This window comes from Trachypithecus francoisi, unplaced genomic scaffold (genome assembly GCF_009764315.1).
Source record: "Trachypithecus francoisi isolate TF-2019V2 unplaced genomic scaffold, Tfra_2.0 Lachesis_group8, whole genome shotgun sequence".
NCBI classification, from domain to species: Eukaryota; Metazoa; Chordata; class Mammalia; order Primates; family Cercopithecidae; genus Trachypithecus; species Trachypithecus francoisi.
Window position 1 is genome coordinate 33,171,894 of NW_022681473.1, and position 18,965 is coordinate 33,190,858.

The 18,965-nt window shown below is 36.2% G+C and overlaps 1 protein-coding gene across 4 annotated transcripts in view; it reads right to left on the reverse strand.

Annotated features, from left to right (window-relative positions):
- Positions 1-18,965, reverse strand: part of ELP4 (elongator acetyltransferase complex subunit 4) — a 266,706-nt gene that overhangs the window by 148,746 nt on the left and 98,995 nt on the right. The gene's annotated exons all lie outside the window — the stretch shown is intronic.

Here is an 18,965-nt window from a genome sequence, read left to right on the forward strand (position 1 = left end):
ATTAATGTCATGATAATGTCATGAGCATAGCAATTCCATAGACATTGAAGTGCCTAATGCTGCAAAAGCTGTGGGTGACCTTAAAATTACACAAGTATTTGCTTTACTGTGATCCTAAGCAAACAATCACATAGGCAGAAGAAATATCCTAAAGAAAGAATGAAATCTAATTTGAAGCATGAATGCAGCAGTAAAGAATATAAAATGTTAGGAAATATAGCAGACTGCTTAGTGTGCAAAATCAACGGTAGGTGGTTCAGGAAAAATATCTGTACATCTCTGTAAACATGTAATTGAACAGCCACAATAAACCCAAAAGTGTCTATCTTGCAAAAACAAAACAAACAAAAAAATGCTGTTGTGTACAAAACAAATACAGCTCCAGATAATGATGAATTTGGTAGTTTGGCTATTTCTCATACAGTTATTTCCCCATTTTCAGTGAAAGTGCTGTAGATTACATAGATTTTTTTTTTTTCACGAGTGTGGAAATGTATGTAAAAGTAATATTCTGTAAGGGCAATTTTATGACTATTTCATATCTTAACACACATTTGTCCCAGCCAGATCAACCTTTCAGAACACAGTGCTGCTGTCTGAATGCAGTAGATTCAATCCTAATCTGGATCAATTTGCTTTGCACAAGGGGTAAAATCTGTAAGCTTTCAGATTATGAAATGAATTCCAGCCAATCATCTGATGAATGTCACTATGGGTTATAGGAGAGTGGATAAAAAATATAGCCAATGCATTTTAATCCACTAATAATAATTCTACCCCAAACCATTATTATTTCATATAGTAATAATAGGGGATCATGCAATATTCATCTTTCTGTGTTGGGCTTATTTCATTCACCATAATGTCCTTCTGTTTCATCCATGTTGTCACAAATGACAAGATTTCTGTTTGAAGGCTAAAAGTCCATTGTGTGTGTGTACACCACATTTTCTTTATTCATTTATCCCTTGATGAACACTTATGTTGATTCCATATGTTGATTATTGTGAATAATGGTACAGTAAATATGGGAGTGTAAATATATCTTCAACATACTGATTTTATTTCCTTCACATATACAGTCATGCGCTGCATAGGGATGTTTTGGTCAATGATGGACCACGTATACAATGATTGTCCCATAAGATTAGAATAGAATTGAAAAATTCCCATCATCTAGTGATGTTGTAGCCATATTACTCACTTGTTTATGGTGATGCTGGTGTAAAGAAACTTGTCCTAAAAAGTATAGCACATATAATTATGTATGGTACATAACAATAATAAATGACAATTTTACTGGCTTATGTATTTACTACACTATACTTTTTATTGTTAGAGTATACTCCTTTTATTTATTGAAAAAAAAAAAAAAAAGCTAACTATAAGACTCAGGCAGGACCTTCAGGAGGTATTCCAGAAGTAGGAATTGTTATCACAAGAGATGACAGCTGTGTGTGTGTTACTGTCCCTGAAGACCTTCCAGTGGGAAAAGATGTGGAAGTAGAAGATAGTGATATTGATAATCATGACCCCACACAGGCCTAGAGTAATGTGTGTGCTTGTGTCTCAGTTTTTAACAAAAAAATTTTACAAGTAAAAAAAATTAAAAATAGCAAATAAGAATATAAAGAAACAATATTTTAGTAGAATTGTGCAAAGTGTGTTTTAAGCTGTTATTACAAGAGTCAAAAACTCATTTAAAATGCAAAAGTTTATGAATTAAAAATGTTACAGAAGCTAAGGTGAATTCTTACTGAAGAAAGGAAAATATTTTTAATAAATTTAGTGCTGCCTAAGTGTACAGTGTTATAAAGTCTACCGTAGTATACCTTAGTATATTAGGTCTTCACGTTCACTTACCACTCCTTTACTCACTCACCCAGAGCAACTTCCAGTCCTGTAAGCTCCATTCTTGGTAAGTGCCTTATACAGGTGTACCCCTTTTTATCTTTTAGACTATTATTTACTGAACCTTTTCTATGTTTAGAAACAGAAATACTTGTATTAAAATTGCCTATTCAGTCCAGTAACATGCTGCACAAGTTTGTAGGCTAGGCCCAAGAGACTACTATAGAGCCTAGGTATGTAGACTGTACCACATAGGTTTGTGTAATTACGCTCTATGATGTTTGCACAATGATGAAATTGCCCAATAACGTATTTCTCAGAATATATTTCCATTCATAAGCGTCAAATGACTGAATGCTCAGAACTGGGGTTGTTGGATATGTTGGTTCTCTTTTTGATTTTTTAAGGAACCTCTATACTATTATCTACAATGGCTGTTCTAATTTATATTTCCACCAACAGTATACAAGGGTTCCTTTTTCTCCAAATCATCTCCAACACTTCTGTCTTTTTGATAACAGTCATTCTAACAGGTGTGAGGTGAAACTTCATTGTGTTTTTAATGTACATTTCCCTGATGATGAATAATGTTGAGCACTTTTTCATATACATACGTATTGGTCATCTGTATGGCTTCTTTTGAGAAATGTCTATTTTGGTCCTTATCCAATTTTTAAATTGAGTTATTTGTTTTCATGCTATTGTGTTGTTTGAGTTCCTTAATATTTTGAATATGAACCCTTTTACTAGACATATGATTTGCAAATATTTTCCCCCATTCCATAGGTTACTTTTTTACTCTGTTGATTCTTACCATATTGCACAGAATAGGGGGTTCTTTGATATGAGAATAAAAAGGAAGATGCGAAGCCAATACTTCTTAATTTCTTATTTAACCCTGACATAAAACAGTTCAATCATCAACAATGCTTAACATTTTATAACAAAATAAATTCCTCTAATTAGATTTCTAGAAAAATAAACTATTTGATAACAAATAAAATGGAATCAATCAATAGATTTAGGTATATCAATTGTGGATATTAATTTTTGAATATATGGGATTAAATCATTTAAAACTGAAATTATTTACATGATATTGATTCTAAAATACTAAGTACTGTTAATCTCCATGTTTCTTTGCCAGCAATGTTTATAGTAATATCTATATATACACACACATACATATCTTTTTGCTGAAAATAAATATCTTCTATTGTCATTTAAAATTTTGGTTTGTTATTAAAATCCTTTGCTTTTGAGGATGTTTACTCTTGTGTGTGTGTTTAGTAGTGTAGGCACTGACAAAACAGGAGTTGGCAAGAAGTAAACCCAGTTAAAAAGATCCTGGCTTCTTTATTAATGTTTCCAAACATTCAACAAAGATTACGTTATCAAAGTATTTAAAACATGCTTCAAAAGTGGCACATTTCTAATCATTTTGTGATCACATTATATGAATTTGTATACTGTTTTGCCTGATTTTCTTATATTTTCAACAACTTTTATATTACAATGATGTATTTGGAGATTCTACAATGTGCCTTTAAAACTATTAGCTATACAAAGAACATAAAAACAATTACTAGAACTTTACTTTTTACCTTTAAAATATCAAACATTTAATATTTTCTTTAGTTAAAAAAGTAAACTTGGTCCATGTGCACTATTTATGCTTTTCTGCTAATATTACCATGTGGTTTAGCAAGAATTTATTTCTTTATACTAATATATAAACATGGATAAAAGGGGCCAAATGACACAAATGTAAACCTGTTTTCTGATGACAAAGTTTAATATTTTTTAGAGATGATAGAAAAAAATGAAACTCATGCTTATCAATATTCTATCCCCTATCTCTAATTTTCCTCAAGAGGTCTAAAGCACATTTGCATCAGATAATTTTAATTCCTATCAACAAACTGCATTGGTTTTGCTGTGAAAAGTAGTGTTGTCATTCACTCTCATTAAGAAAGATAAAAACATTTGCTGTAAGAAAAAGAATCAGATGTAGTATTCTACAAAAGAAATCAAGCACAGGTAGATGATAAATAACAGAAAAACTACAGTTTTGGAAACAAACAAAGGAATGCTTAGCAAAAGTCTTCAAAGAAACACTTAAAAATCTTTTAATAATTAAGAAAAAAGAAAAAAAGTCACTTCAACTGAGGGGTTTAATAAAAAAATATTTAAATATGAGTAAATAACAATATACAACACTGTCACCACCAACAAAAAACCTTGGGTAACAGGAGACAAGATTTTATCAGTAAAAAGGTAAGTTACAAAAATAAGATCATATACACATGATATTAAAATAACTTGTTGATAAGTGAAAAATCTATACATAGATAACAGGCTCTTAGGTTGATTTTCAATAAGACTACCTGATTTTAACTATATTATCTGATAAAGTGTCTGGTACATAGTAAATAATCAAAACACTTTTGTATCACAGTCACCACATTTGATGAACAGAATAACCTTGTGAGGTTAAGTATAGTCATTCTCCCCATTTTATGGTTGAGATTTTAAGACCATTTTGAGGCTAAGTAATTTGCCCAAGGCTGTACCACAATTAAGAGACACAGGCCGGGCGCGGTGGCTCAAGCCTGTAATCCCAGCACTTTGGGAGGCCGAGACGGGCGGATCACGAGGTCAGGAGATCGAGACCATCCTGGCTAACATGGTGAAACCCCGTCTCTACTAAAAAAATACAAAAAACTAGCCAGGCGCGGTGGTGGGCGCCTGTAGTCCCAGCTACTTGGGAGGCTCAGGCAGGAGAATGGCGTAAACCCGGGGGGCAGAGCTTGTAGTGAGCTGAGATCCAGCCACTGCACTCCAGCCCGGGCAATAGAGCGAGACTCTGTCTCAAAAAAAAAAAAAAAAAAAAAAAAAAAAGAGACACAAATGGCACTTAAAACTCAAACTTTAAAAAATTCAAATTACCTGCTCTTTTAGCTATGCTAAGATAAAGTCCCAGATGGAGATCTAGATTCAATGAAAAGCCTGTGGTAATGTGGTCCAGAGGAGGTCTGAACATGGCTTCATTCAACATAGCCAAATGAAGCATTCAGATGCATAGTTTTAGGAAGAGATTTCTCTTTTAGTTGCACTGATCGAGGCCTCTGCCAAGGCCTTACTTACAAAGCATTTGGTACACGATGAATAAAGAAAACTCAATACTCTGAAGTGTATGCTTACAAATATATAAACTAGATACGAGTATTGTAGAGTGGAATGTAGGTTTAAGATGTGGGTTCTAGTTCTACCTGTGTCAACATGTACATGTGTGGTCTAAGGTAAATTGTTTAAATTTTCTGTTCTGGTCCTCGAAATTTTCTCATCTGTAAAGCCAAGTGTTGCATTAGATAATCTATGTTGTCCATTCTGACTTTGAAATCATATGGTTCAAAATTGATTTTTCTCATTAAAATCAGTCATTGCCGGGCTTTTAAAAATAAGAACTTCTTGTGTATTTAAATATTGATTTAACTACTTGATAGAAATACTTAGGACAAGAAGCTGTTATCACTCCCAATTAGGATTAATTTAAAGTGAAGATGAAGCATTTTTGACATTATTATGCAAATAAATGAGAAAGTATGATTTGTATTACCAAAATTCTATTTACACATATATGTCATTCATCTATGACAAATAGTGAGATACCCTTGTAAGGCAGTAGGCACAATATTAAGTGTCTCAACTAATTGTATAAAATAGTTTGCTGAGCTAGTTATATTAGCATATAATTTGCATGTGACTATAGACACTGTGAAGTCTATTCACAAGTAATTTTCAAGTTAAAAATTTCATTACTGTTACCTTGAAGGCTGTCATTTACTGATTTTTCTCCTCTGATGATTTGCATCTAAGAATACTGAGTTTGACTATCTTCACCATGGATGTTCAACTAAGAACTTACAAAGTGTAGGAATGTATTAAGCGCACCAAGAAGAACAATGATCAACAGAAACCTCTGAGCCACAGTTAGGAAAATACTAACAACTATGGGGATGCACAAATTACATGTATGGGCTAAGCAATCCAGGTTCTGACAGGGATACTATTAAGAGGGGTTATGATCCTTCATGAAAAATAACACAGCTTGACATCACTCTGACTTCCTTTAATTACTGATGTAAACAAGGTTTTAGACTATGTCTCCTACTACGCTTCACTGTTGCTGTCATCTATCCAACTCTGGGTCATGACTCATCTAACACTCTGGCCTTTCAGTTTTTTGATCTCCCTTCCAATGATCTATTCTCCATTCTATTTAAGTTGATCATCCCCATGGTTGTTTCTTGGACCATGTCATTATCAATAACTACCATACCTCTATAATCTCAATTTCATGCATACCCCTCTACATAACCACTACTTTCTTTCCACCTAGTACCCATATACAATCATTTGACCCTGCTGAGATCTCTATATCATTGTCTACCACACCTTTCACTCACCTGCTTTGATAAGCTCTTTCAATTAATTAACCATCTCGATCCATGGTCAATCCTTATCTTCACTTCCTTGCTCTTCTCTTGCTTTGTCACACTTCCTGCTATTCTGGCTAAACACAACTCTCTGTCTATTCCACACTTGCCTCAGTATAGCTAAAAATGGCCAGAGAAACAGACTGGTATGACTTTAATTTCATGACCACAAACCTCAATAGGCCCTTAAGGCTATTCCCATTATATATATCCTCACTCTCCTAGACGATAATGTCATAGTTTCTCTTTCTCTTTTTTAGTTGAAACCTCCAATATCTCTTCCTCCATCTTCATTATCAGTTTATAACCTCTGACTGAGAAAACAGAAGCAGCCAGAAGGTGTCCTACCACTACATTTTCTACCTGCTATGGTTTGAATTCTCGTGTCCCCGCAACACTTATATGTTGAGCCCTAATATGCAACAGTATTAAAAGGTGAGAACTTGAGAACACATGAACACATGGAGGAAAACAACACACACTGGGGCCTTTTGGAAGGTGAAGGGTGGGAGGAGGGAGAAGATCAGGAAAAATAACTAATGGGTACTAGGCATAATACCTGAGTAATGACATAATCTACAAGAAACCTCCATGACACAAGTTTGCCTATGTAACAAACCTGCACTTATACTCCTGAATTTAAAAGTTAAAAAAAAAAAACAATTAAAAGAAAGAGGTGAAAACTTTGGGAGGTGATTAGGTCATGAGGGTGGAGCACTCATAAATGAGATATAAATGAGATTAATACTCTCTTAAAAGAGGTCCACGGTAGCCTGCGTTCCTCTTCTGCCATGCGAGGTTACAAAGAGAAGACACCTATCTATGAAGAAAGTGGGCCTTCACCAGAACCTGACTATGCTGGCACCCTTATCCTGGAACTTTACAGTCTCCAGAACCATAAGAAATACATTTCTGTTATTTATAAGCTGTCGTTTATGATATTTTTGTTATAGTAGCCTGAACAGACTAAGACACCACACTCTCAGCATGTGCAGTCAAATACATACTCTGTCTTCTCTCAGGCTGCCATATGTGAACTATCTAAACTCCTATATCAACCCAGTACCTCCACTTGTGCACGGGCCTCATACAGAAAAATATCATTTGGACAATTCTCTCCTCTCTCCTCCATTATTAACTTCTCCTTTTCTATTGATTGTTTCCTATAATATACAAACATACTGTTATCTCTCCTTTGAAAAAAATATAACAACCACTTGTCCCATTTCCTTTGCCAGCTACTACTCTATTTCTCTGTATCAAACCCCCTTAAATTTTCTAAAATTCAGTGTCACCACTCCTCTCCTTACATTTTTACTTAAACCCAATCCACCTAGGCTGTCACCACCCCCATCCCATCCATTAAAACTGTTTTCATTATGGTGACTGATGACCTGCAACGGCTAAATTCAATCGGTCTGTTTTCTTTTCTTTGGTAACAACTTTATTGAGATAGAATTCAGATACCATACAATTCACCCACTGAAAGTGTACAGTTCAATGGTTTTAGTATATTGACAGCTATTTAAGTATTACCACAATTTTAGAATATTTTCATTCCTTCAAAAAGTAATCTCATACCTGTTTTATCAACTCCATCCAATTCTACTAGCCCTAAGGAACCATTAATGTACTTTCTGCCCCTCTATATTTCATATTATTATTTCATATAAACGAAATCATGTAATACGTTGTCTTTTATGACTGATACTACACTTTTAATGTTGGTCCCCTCTAAAACTCATGTTGAAATTTAGTTGCCATTGTTACAGTATTAAGTGGTGGGACCTTTGAAAGGTGATTTGGCCATAAGGGCTTCACCATCATGGGTGGGATTAGTGCCAGTAAAAAAGAGCAAGTCCAGTCCTGTCTCATTCTCTTGGTTCTTCTATTCTTTTGCCATGTGAGGAACAGGGTTCCTCCCCTCTGGAGAATGCAGTGTTCCAACTACCATGTTGGAAGTGGAGACTAGGTCCTTAACCGACACCAAACATGCTGGCAACTTGACCTTCGGCTTTCAAACTTTCAGAACTATGAGAAATAAATTTCTATTGTTTATACATTACTTAGTCTATGGTATTCTGTTCTGGCAGCACAAAATGGACTAAGACAATTGGTTTCTCTCACTTACTATAATGTTTTAAGGATTCATCTGAGTTGTACCCTGTATCAGTACTTCATTCCTTTTTATGGTGAAATAAATATTACATTGTATGGATACACCATATTTTATCCACTCATCAGTTGAGGAACAACTGCGTTGTTTCCACTTGTGAGCTATTATGAATAATGTAGTTATGAACATTTATGTACAGGTTTTTGCACATAAATGCACAAAAAAAAAGGTTTTGTTTTGATCCTCTTGGGGATATACCTAGGAGTAGAATTTCTGGGTCAAATGGTAACTTTAACTTTTTGAGAAATGCCAGAGTGTACCAGTCCAAACGACTGTACTATTTTATGTTCTCACCAGCTGTGTATGACAGTTCTGATTTCATTACATCCTTGTCAACACTTTTTATTATCTGATTCTTTCATTCTAGCTATCCTAGAGGATGTGAAGTGGTATCTCATTGTGTTTTTGCTTTTGGGGTGTTTTTTTTTTTTGGCTTGGAATATTTTTATTTGTCATTTTACTTTGAGTATTTCTTTGTTTGGTTTTGATTTATCTTCTACTAACAGAATATGCTGATTTTTAAATGCAATCTACTCATCTGACAAAGGGCTGATATCCAGAACCCACAAAGAACTCAAACAAATTTACAAGAAAAAAACAAATAACCCCATCAAAAAGTGGGCAAAGGATATGAACAGACATTTCTCAAAAGAAGACATTCATACAGCCAACAGACACATGAAAAAATGCTCATCATCACTGGCCACCAGAGAAATGCAAATCAAAACCACAATGAGATACCATCTCACATCAGTTAGAATGGCAATCATTCAAAAGTCAGGAAACAACAGGTGCTGGAGAGGATGTGGAGAAATAGGAACACTATTACACTGTTGGTGGGATTGTAAATTAGTTCAACCATTATGGAAAAGAGTATGGCAATTCCTCAAGGATCTAGAACTAGATGTACCATATGACCCAGCCATCCCACTACTGGGTATATACCCAAAGGATTATAAAACATGCTGCTATAAAGACACATGCACACGTATGTTTATTGCGGCACTATTCACAATAGCAAAGACTTGGAATCAACCCAAATGTCCATCTGTGACAGACTGGATTAAGAAAATGTGGCACATATACACCATGGAATACTATGCAGCCATAAAAAAGGATGAATTTGTGTCCTTTGTAGGGACATGGATGCAGCTGGAAACCATCATTCTTAGCAAACTATCACAAGAACAGAAAACCAAACACCGCATGTTCTCACTCATAGGTGGGAACTGAACAATGAGATCACCTGGACTCGGGAAGGGGAACATCACACACCGGGGCCTATCATGGGGAGGGGGGAGGGAGGAGGGATTGCACTGGGAGTTATACCTGATATAAATGAGGAATTGATGGGTGCTGATGAGTTGATGGGTGCAGCACACCAACATGGCGCAGGTATACTATGTGACAGGCCTGCACGTTATGCACATGTACCCTAGAACTTAAAGTATAATAATAAAATAAAAAAATAAATAAAATAAATCCAATCTGTTTTTCCCCATTTTTCTTTTTAATTGTGGTTAAAAAACCCATATAATATAAAATTTACTATCTTAACCACTTTTGAATATATAGTTCAGTAATGGTAACTATATTCAACCTATGTGTTGTGTAACACTACTTAACACTGAGTTAAACAGATCTCCAGAAATTTTTTACCTTGCAAAACTGAAACTGTATATCCATGAAACAAGAAACAACCACTCCTCATTTCCCTCTTTCCCTCAACCTGTGGCAAACACCATTCCATTTTTGGTTTTTGTGAATTTGACTACTTTAGATATCTCATATGAGTAAAATCATATTTATCTTTTTATAACTGATTTCACTTAGTACAATGTCAAGGTTCATCCATGTTGTAATATGTATTTTACATATGTGTTTATATATGAACTATATATTTCCATCTTTTTTTTTTTTTTTTTTTTGAGACCGAGTCTCGCTCTGTCGCCCGGGCAGGAGTGCTGTGGCCGGATCTCAGCTCACTGCAAGCTCCTCCTCCCGGGTTCACACCACTCTCCTGCCTCAGCCTCCCGAGTAGCTGGGACTACAGGCGCCTGCCACCTCGCCCGACTAGTTTTTTGTATTTTTTAATAGAGACGGGGTTTCACCGTGTTAGCCAGGATGGTCTCGATCTCCTGACCTCGTGATCCGCCCGTCTCGGCCTCCCAAAGTGCTGGGATTACAGGCTTGAGCCACCGCGCCCGGCCTATTTCCATCATTTTTAAGGCTAAATAACATTCCACTAGATGGGTAAATTTTGTTTATCAATTCATCAGTTGGTGGACATTTGGACTACTATCACCTCTTGGCAACTGCAAATGCTGCTGCTATGAACATGGGTATCCAAATATCTCTTTGAATCCCTGCTTTCCATTTTTTTGGACATCTACCTAGAAGTGGGATTGTTGGATCATACAGTTTTGAGAAACTGCCATGCTGTTTTCCATAGCAGTTACACCATTTTACAATCCCAATAGTGCACAAGAGTTCCAATTATTCCATATCCTAACCAACACTTGATCTTTTCTGTTCTTTTTTACTTTTTCCTTTCCTATTTTTTATTTTTATCCTAACAGATGTGGGGGATATATTGTGGTTTTGACTTGTATTGTCTAATGATTAGTGATAGTGAGCACTTATTCATATGCTTGTTAGCCCTCTGTATATCATTGTTGGAGAAATGTCCATTCAAGTCCTTAGCCTATTTTATAAAGTCAGGTTATTTGTTTTTATGTTGTCAAGTTGTAGGAGTTTTTCATTCTGGATATTGGCCACTTATCAGATAATATAATTTGCAGTTTTTTTTTTTTTTTTTTACCATTTCTTATGTTGCCTTTTCACTGTTGATTGAGTCCTTTGAGGCACAAAAGTTTATGTTTGATGTAGTCCTATTTGTCTATTTTTGCTTTTATTGTTTGTGCTATGGGTGTCATATCCAAGAAATAATGGCCAAATCCAAGATTATGAAGTGTTTCCCCTATGTTTTCTTCCAGGATTTTAATAGTCTTGAATCTTATGTTTAGGTCTTTAATCCATTTTAATTTTTGCGTATGGTGTAAGACAAGGATTTATCTTCACTTTTATTTTTAATTTTTGCATTAGATACCCAGTCTTCCCACTTGTTAAACAGTCCCTGTGAGTGATCTTGGTACCCCATTGAAGATTGTTTGACCATATATGCAAAAATTTATTTTGGGCTGTCTATTCTATTGCTTTGTGTATCTGTCCTTACATGCTATTTTTACTTTATACCATACTGTTTTAATTACTGTAGTTATGTAACATGTTCTAAAATTAGAAAGTATAAAACCGTCCAACTTTGGTCTTTTTCAAGAGTAAGTTGACTGGGGTCCCTTGAGTTTTAGTCCGTGTGTAACTTTAAATAAACTAAATCTGTTGTTTCTATTTCCTTCTTTTCAAACTGGGGATACTGCTAACATCATAGGATTTTTGAAGAATTAAATGAGATAAAAAATGTAATATGCTAAGAATAGTACTTGACAGAAAAATCGGTTCTCAATAACTTAGTTATGATCAATCCCCATGAAGTCAATATAATATAGTAACACTCCAGTTGCAGGATGGAGGGTGATTGGGTGGGATGACTAGATGGACAAATTTCAAACATATAAACAGAAATAATAACAATTATGATGGCTAAAATTCATTAACCCTTTACTATGCCAGCCACTGTATGCTAAGTGCTATCTCTATGGTTCTGGTTTATGTTTCTTTTGATGTAGTGACATTTATTGGTCTTTTCTGTATCTTCTTCTGTGAACATCCTCTTAACGTTCACCTTTTGCCTGTTTTGAAGTAAGGTATTCAATTTTATCTTACCCATTTAAACATAACCATAATTTATGGAAATATATGCATGTATGTTTGTAATTTTTAAAATTTTGAAACCATCTCGAACTTACATAAAAGTTGCAAACACAGAACAAAAAATCTTTTTTTCCCATTCCACCCGAGAGTAAGTTGCTGACCTGATGACTTATCACTTCTTAATAATTTAGGATGTGATTCCTACAAACAAGGACATTCTTCTAGAGGAGAATAATACAACCATCTGATCTGGCATATTGGTAAAAGTAGGAAACTAAGACTACCATCTAATCCTCACACTCCATTCAAGTTTCACCAGTTGTGCCAATATCATCCTATACAACAAAATGAAATAGTTTAGAATCACGTGTTGCATTCAGTTGTCATTTGTTCTCTTTAGTCTCCTTCAATCTGGAAGTTCCTTAGATTTACCTTAACTTTCATGATCTTGACATTTTTGAGGATTACAGTCCAGATGTTTGGTAGAATGCTTCCAATTTGGATTTGTGTGATGCTTCTTCACGATTAGATTTAAATTATTAATTTTTGGTGGAACGATCACAGAAATATTGCTGAGTTCTCACTACATATTATCTGGTGATACATGCTTTTGATCACCCCCACTACTGGTGATGTTAACTTGATTAAGGTAATTCTTCTAGTTTTCTCCACTGTAAAATTATTCCTTTCCCCTTTGTAGTTAATAAGTAATTTGTGGGATGGTACTTTCTGGCTATGTAAGTTATCTTATACCTCAAAAAACTTTCAGTTTATTCACTTACTTATTTATATCAGTATGTACTTGTATCTTCCTATTTTATTAAATCCATTACTATCATTATTTATTTTGATGCTCAAATTGGCCAGCATGCCCAGTGAGAGTTCCTTTTGGTTGGCTTCTGTGTCCTTTTGATATGCCATCATCATTCTTCAGGAACTTCTACACATAAAAAGATGTTCCAGGCATATCTTTTTCTTTCTCTTCCATCAACCATTTCTCCAAAGAGTCCCAGTGCCTTTGAATGGAGAATGGCATTTAGATCTGAGCATGAGATATACTCATTGCTATTTCTCAACTCCAAGAATTTAAGACATTCATTCATATTTTCTGCGATTATTTTAATAATTTCATTTATTATATTTATCTCTTTAACTCTATGGAAATACAGTATGAGGTGAGATATAAAGTAAGAATTTACTATTTTATTACCAAATGATTAGGCTCATAATTTGAAATGCCTTCTCTTGTTATAAAAATGACTCGCCGGGCGCGGTGGCTCAAGCCTGTAATCCCAGCACTTTGGGAGGCTGAGACGGGCGGATCACGAGGTCAGGAGATCGAGACCATCCTGGCTAACACGGTGAAACCCCGCCTCTACTAAAAATACAAAAACTAGCCGGGCGAGGTGGCGGCGCCTGTAGTCCCAGCTACTCGGGAGGCTGAGGCAGGAGAATGGCGTAAACCTGGGAGATGGAGCTTGCAGTGAGCTGAGATCCGGCCACTGCACTCCAGTCCAGGCGACAGAGCGAGACTCCGCCTCAAAAAAAAAATAAAAATAAAAAAAAAATAAAAATGACTCTTGTTCTGGCCAGGTACAGTGGCTCATGCCTGTAATCCCAGCACTTTGGGAAGCCAAGGCAAACAGGTCAGGAGTTCGAGACCAGCCAGGCTAACATGGTGAAACCCCGTCTCTATTAAACATACAAAAAAAATTAGCTGGGTGTGGTGGTGTGCGCCTGTAATCCCAGCTACTCGAGAGGCTGATGCAGGAGAATCGCTTGAACCCAGGAGGTGGAGGTTGCAGTGAGCCGAGATCACGCCACTGCACTAGGTGACAAAGTAAGATTCCATCTCAAAAAAAAAAAAAAGGCTCCTGTTCATCATAAAAATTCAAACATATAAAACATACAAAGAATAATAATGAAAACTTATCCAGAATCCACCACCCAGAGGCAAATATTGTTAACAGTCTGGTGAATATCCTGTAAGACATCTCTCTATACCAGTCCTTTCATTTCTTACTGAAAAAAACGATTGCAGATGTTAAGAAGTATGCTGATAAAAATGTTTTTGATTCTAAAAAGAAGAGTATTTTATCAATAAACAAATGTAAAGAGGATTATTATTACTATGTATTTATAAAATGTTTGGCATTTCTCATAGCCCTTCAAATCTAATGTATACTGTGAATCTCTTAGATAATCTAGGAAAGGGATTTAGTTTGCAGTCTTTCATGAGCTTATTTGCCTGCATATCACTAGGTTTTTGGAAGCTAAATTAACATCTCCTGAATTAGTGTTAGAAAAGAATTTGGGATAAGCTATACAAAATTTTATGTAAATAGGATTGTGCTATTTATCCTATTTCTATAATCTGCTTTTTCACTCCATTATATCTTGGATGCAAAGCCCAGTAACCACCCCTGATCTCTTATACAGAAAAATCTTCTGCAGAGCCACCTCTCTACAGCTATTGCTGCAGTTTTAACAGCTACCATTAGCCTTAGACCTTAATAAAAGCCACAGTGCCCATCACCCTCCAAAGCACGATGGAATTTCCCTTGAAAGCTGGTAGACACTTGAGCCTAACCAAATAAAGCTGCAGCTTAGAATCTTTTCCTCAATCTTTGGGACATTTGGTTGGTATTCTCTTTGTTTTCTAACATCACTTTCAAATCACTCCTCCTCCTCCATTTCCTAGGAAAACGAAACTAACAAACAAATCCATGCTTCTTTTATATATTGCTAATCCCCAGCCATTCTCCTTTTAAGTTGCTGTCTTTATCAAGCTCCTGGACATTCTCCTCACTGTTAATTGAAGACTCTGCACCTGGCTTACCGTCCGAATTCAAACAACTTATTCTCATCCAATATTACTTATCTTAGTAGCTTGCTTTGTTCATTTACCTCCACTACTAAGATTGGTAAATCTACTACCAGAGTACTGCCCCTTCTCTTTCTCTCTCTTTATATATATATCAACAGCATGTGTCTTCAGTTGCTTTTCTTCAGTCTAAAGCTCATGATACAACATTTTGTTCACTCTTTTTAATCACTTAAACTTCTTTGTTCTTTGTCCTACTCACTCCACCTTGCAAAATTTCAACCCTGCTTATACCCAGGAATCTTAGCACAGAAGCAAGAAAGTCACACAATCTGATAGACTGGCACCACCACAACCACTTGAGATTTCTGTAGTCAGTGTATTCTTCCAGTCTATGAAATAACCATTTTAAAGTTTCTCAATTTAACCCAAACTCCCAAGAGGTAACTAACCATTCCCTAGTGGACAACTATGACCATTATTTCACAAGTAAAGAGAAGTCATCAGTACATATCTTCAGAAACTGCTGCTTTCTTTTTTACATGTTCATCCATTCCCTCTTTATTAATTTTTTTGCATTGACATTTAAATAAAACAGAGCAAAAAAAAATCTTATTTCACCCCCAATCCCTTCCAGTTATTGATCTTTCTTTGCCCCCATAAAAAAAATTCCTGAGAGAGTAATATGACCCACCTGAACTCACCTCCACATAGCTCTTTCCATCGCTCACATGATTTCAGCCACAGTGGCCTTTTAAATTCTTGAAAATACCAAGCTCCTTCCTTTATTGGCACATCTGCTGCTCCTTCTGACAATAATACTTCTTGGCCCAGTGCCCATTGCATGATTACCTTCTTCTTAGTTGGGTCTCAGCTAAAATGTTTCCACTTAGAAAGACTTGCAGTGAACACAACTCAAGGTATATCCACTGCTATCTCTGCCCACTTAGCTTCCCCCATGGAAAATGTTCTTTCTTTATATTTAACTACATATATATTTGTTAGTTTTAAAAAAATTATGTGCTTTCTTATTAGACTGTAAGCCACACAATGGCAAGGTTAACATCTGCTTTGTTCACTACAATGATCTAGAACTTAGCATAACGCTAGGCTTATAGCAGTTGCTCAAGTTCATAGGTGCTGAGATTTGGAAAAAGCTTTCAATAAATATTATCGGACAGATGATTATGTTTACTTACTTCAGTAGACTGGACTATCCTAAGTCTAATATCAGAATCCTGGAAAACATTCTTGATATTCCCTTTACCTCTTCTCCAACCTCAGTGAGATCCAGTGAGATCAGAGAGACAGCTAGCAATCAGATTAGGTAAGGCCTTGTAGGGTCGTGGATTTATTATCCTGAAAGAGTTGGGGAATCACTGGAGAGTTTGATCCAGAGTAGTGATAAGAGCTAATGTATACTGTAAAACTGGACTGCCTAACAAGATAGCCACTAATTATATATGGCTACTTAAATTAACTAAAGAAAAATAAAATTAAAATTCAGTGCCTTGGTCTTACTAGTCACATTTCACGTATTCATTTGCTGCATGTGGCTAGTGGCTGCTACATCACACAGCAGAGATACAGAAAATTTCTATCACTGCAGAAAATTCTACTGGATGGAAAATTCTATGTTGAAAAACTCACTAGGGCTATTTTGAAGAAAAATAGGGGCCAAGAAGGAGCAAGGACCAAACAGCAAAGAGCAAGACCAATTAGGAGGCTATCCCAACAGCTGTGGCAAGAAACGTGGGTAATGTAGGCTAGCATGTAGAGGTGAAGGTTGCAAGTGGTATCTGGATACATTCTGAAGATACAGTTGACAGGACATGCTAATAGATTGGATACAGACATAGAGAAGAGTCAAGGGTCAAAGATTACATTACTGAAGTGAGGGCAGAAATCTGGAAGGATATACATAAACATAACTATGGAGGAGATGACTGAGATTAGGAATGGGTGAATAAGATGGAAAATAATAAAACAAAACCCATGCATACCAGTGAGGATAGGATACCATGCATGAACTGAGGAATAAGACGATTCACTTAACTCTGTGTACCTGATGGCCTTTAAAGGACAGAAAGGAGGTAAAAACAAGGCAAACATGCAAGCAAGCAGTTTCTCTCCATTGGTCAAAATGAGGACCAGCCACTATTCTAAGTGAAATGCCAAAACAGATAACCAAATACTGCATGTTCTCACTTATAAGTGGGAGTTAAACATTGGTACACATGAACATAAAGGTGGGAAAAATAGACACTGGGGAATACAGTGGGGGAAGGGAGGCAAGGGTTGAAAAACATCTATTGGGTACTATGCTCACTACCGGGGTGAAGTGATCAACAGAAACCCAAACCTCAGCATCATGCAATATACTTTTGTATCAAACCTGCACATGTACCCTTTGAATCTAAAATAAAAGTTGAAAATAAAGTAAGTTAAAAAACAAAACAAAACAAACAAAAAATGAGGCCCAGGATAATAGTCCTCTTTCTGAATTTTCAAATATTATCTTTTTACTTTAATTGTATCACTAGCAGCTAAGCAGAATCTCTCCTCACACTTACATGATGCCTTTCCATCAGTTCTGAGATTTGCACTAATTTATCATTTACCACATCCTTTTAATAAAGTAATTTATAGTATACTTCTATAACTATATACTTCCAAATTTTTAGTCTTAGATGTTCTCTTCTATAATTTCTTTCTTATGAGTGTAAATTTTCTATTTTTTTGAGACAACAGTCTTGCTCTTTTGCCCAGGCTGGAGTGCAGTGGCATGATTACAGCTCACTGAAGTCTTGGCCTCCCAGTCTCAGGTGAATCTTCCACCTTAGTCCCCTGAGTAACTGGGACTACAGGCATGTGCCACCACACCTGGCTATTAGTATTTTTTGTCTGTTTGTTTTTGTTTTTGTAGAGACAGGGTCTCACTATGTTGCCCAGGCTGGTCTTGAAATCCTGGGCTCAAGTGATCCTCCTGCCTTGACCTCCCAAAGTGCTGGGATTAGAGGCATGACTCATGCCTGTAATCTTTAACCTTATATTTAGACTTCTGAATATACTGTGGTTCTTTGCTTTTCAATCTAAAAGTCTTGTAGTTTTGAAATAAAATATTCCCTTCCAAGGAGCCCCCTTGTGAGTACCAACCCACAGACCCCGGCCAGGCATCTCGTAACCATATGAGTATTTGCCTCATCGCAGGCCTTAACAAAGCAGCCCATAGGCTGTAAATTTTGAAAAGCTCAAAGAAATCTCTCAAAGAGTCGATGAAAACTCCACTGAATTTCTTTCTCATCTTACAGTAGCCCTCCAAAAATACACCAGTGTTGACCCCACCTCCCCGGAAAAAACTGTTGTTCTTAATACCCATTTCGTCTCTCAGTCTGCTCCTGACATATGGTGCAAACTTAAAAAGGCTGAAGACGGCCCTCAAATCCCACAACAAGACCTTCTCAACTGGCTTTCAAAGTCTTTAATAATAGGGATGAACAAGAAAAAATAAATAAAGCCCAACGAGATCATGCCAAATGCCAGCTACTAGTCATGGCTATTCGCCAATCTGGCAACAGCACCCAAGGGCATAAAATACTCGATAGCAGTATCCCTTCTGGGGCCTGTTTTAAATGCAGTAAAGAAGGCCACTGGGCGCAGGCACGTCCCAACTCAACACCACCAAAAATTCCTTGCCCAGCCTGCCAAGAAACCACTGGAAGTCTGATTGTCCTCTTAACAACCAGGCTAACAAACCAACTCCTCAAAACCCTGGCAAGGCAAG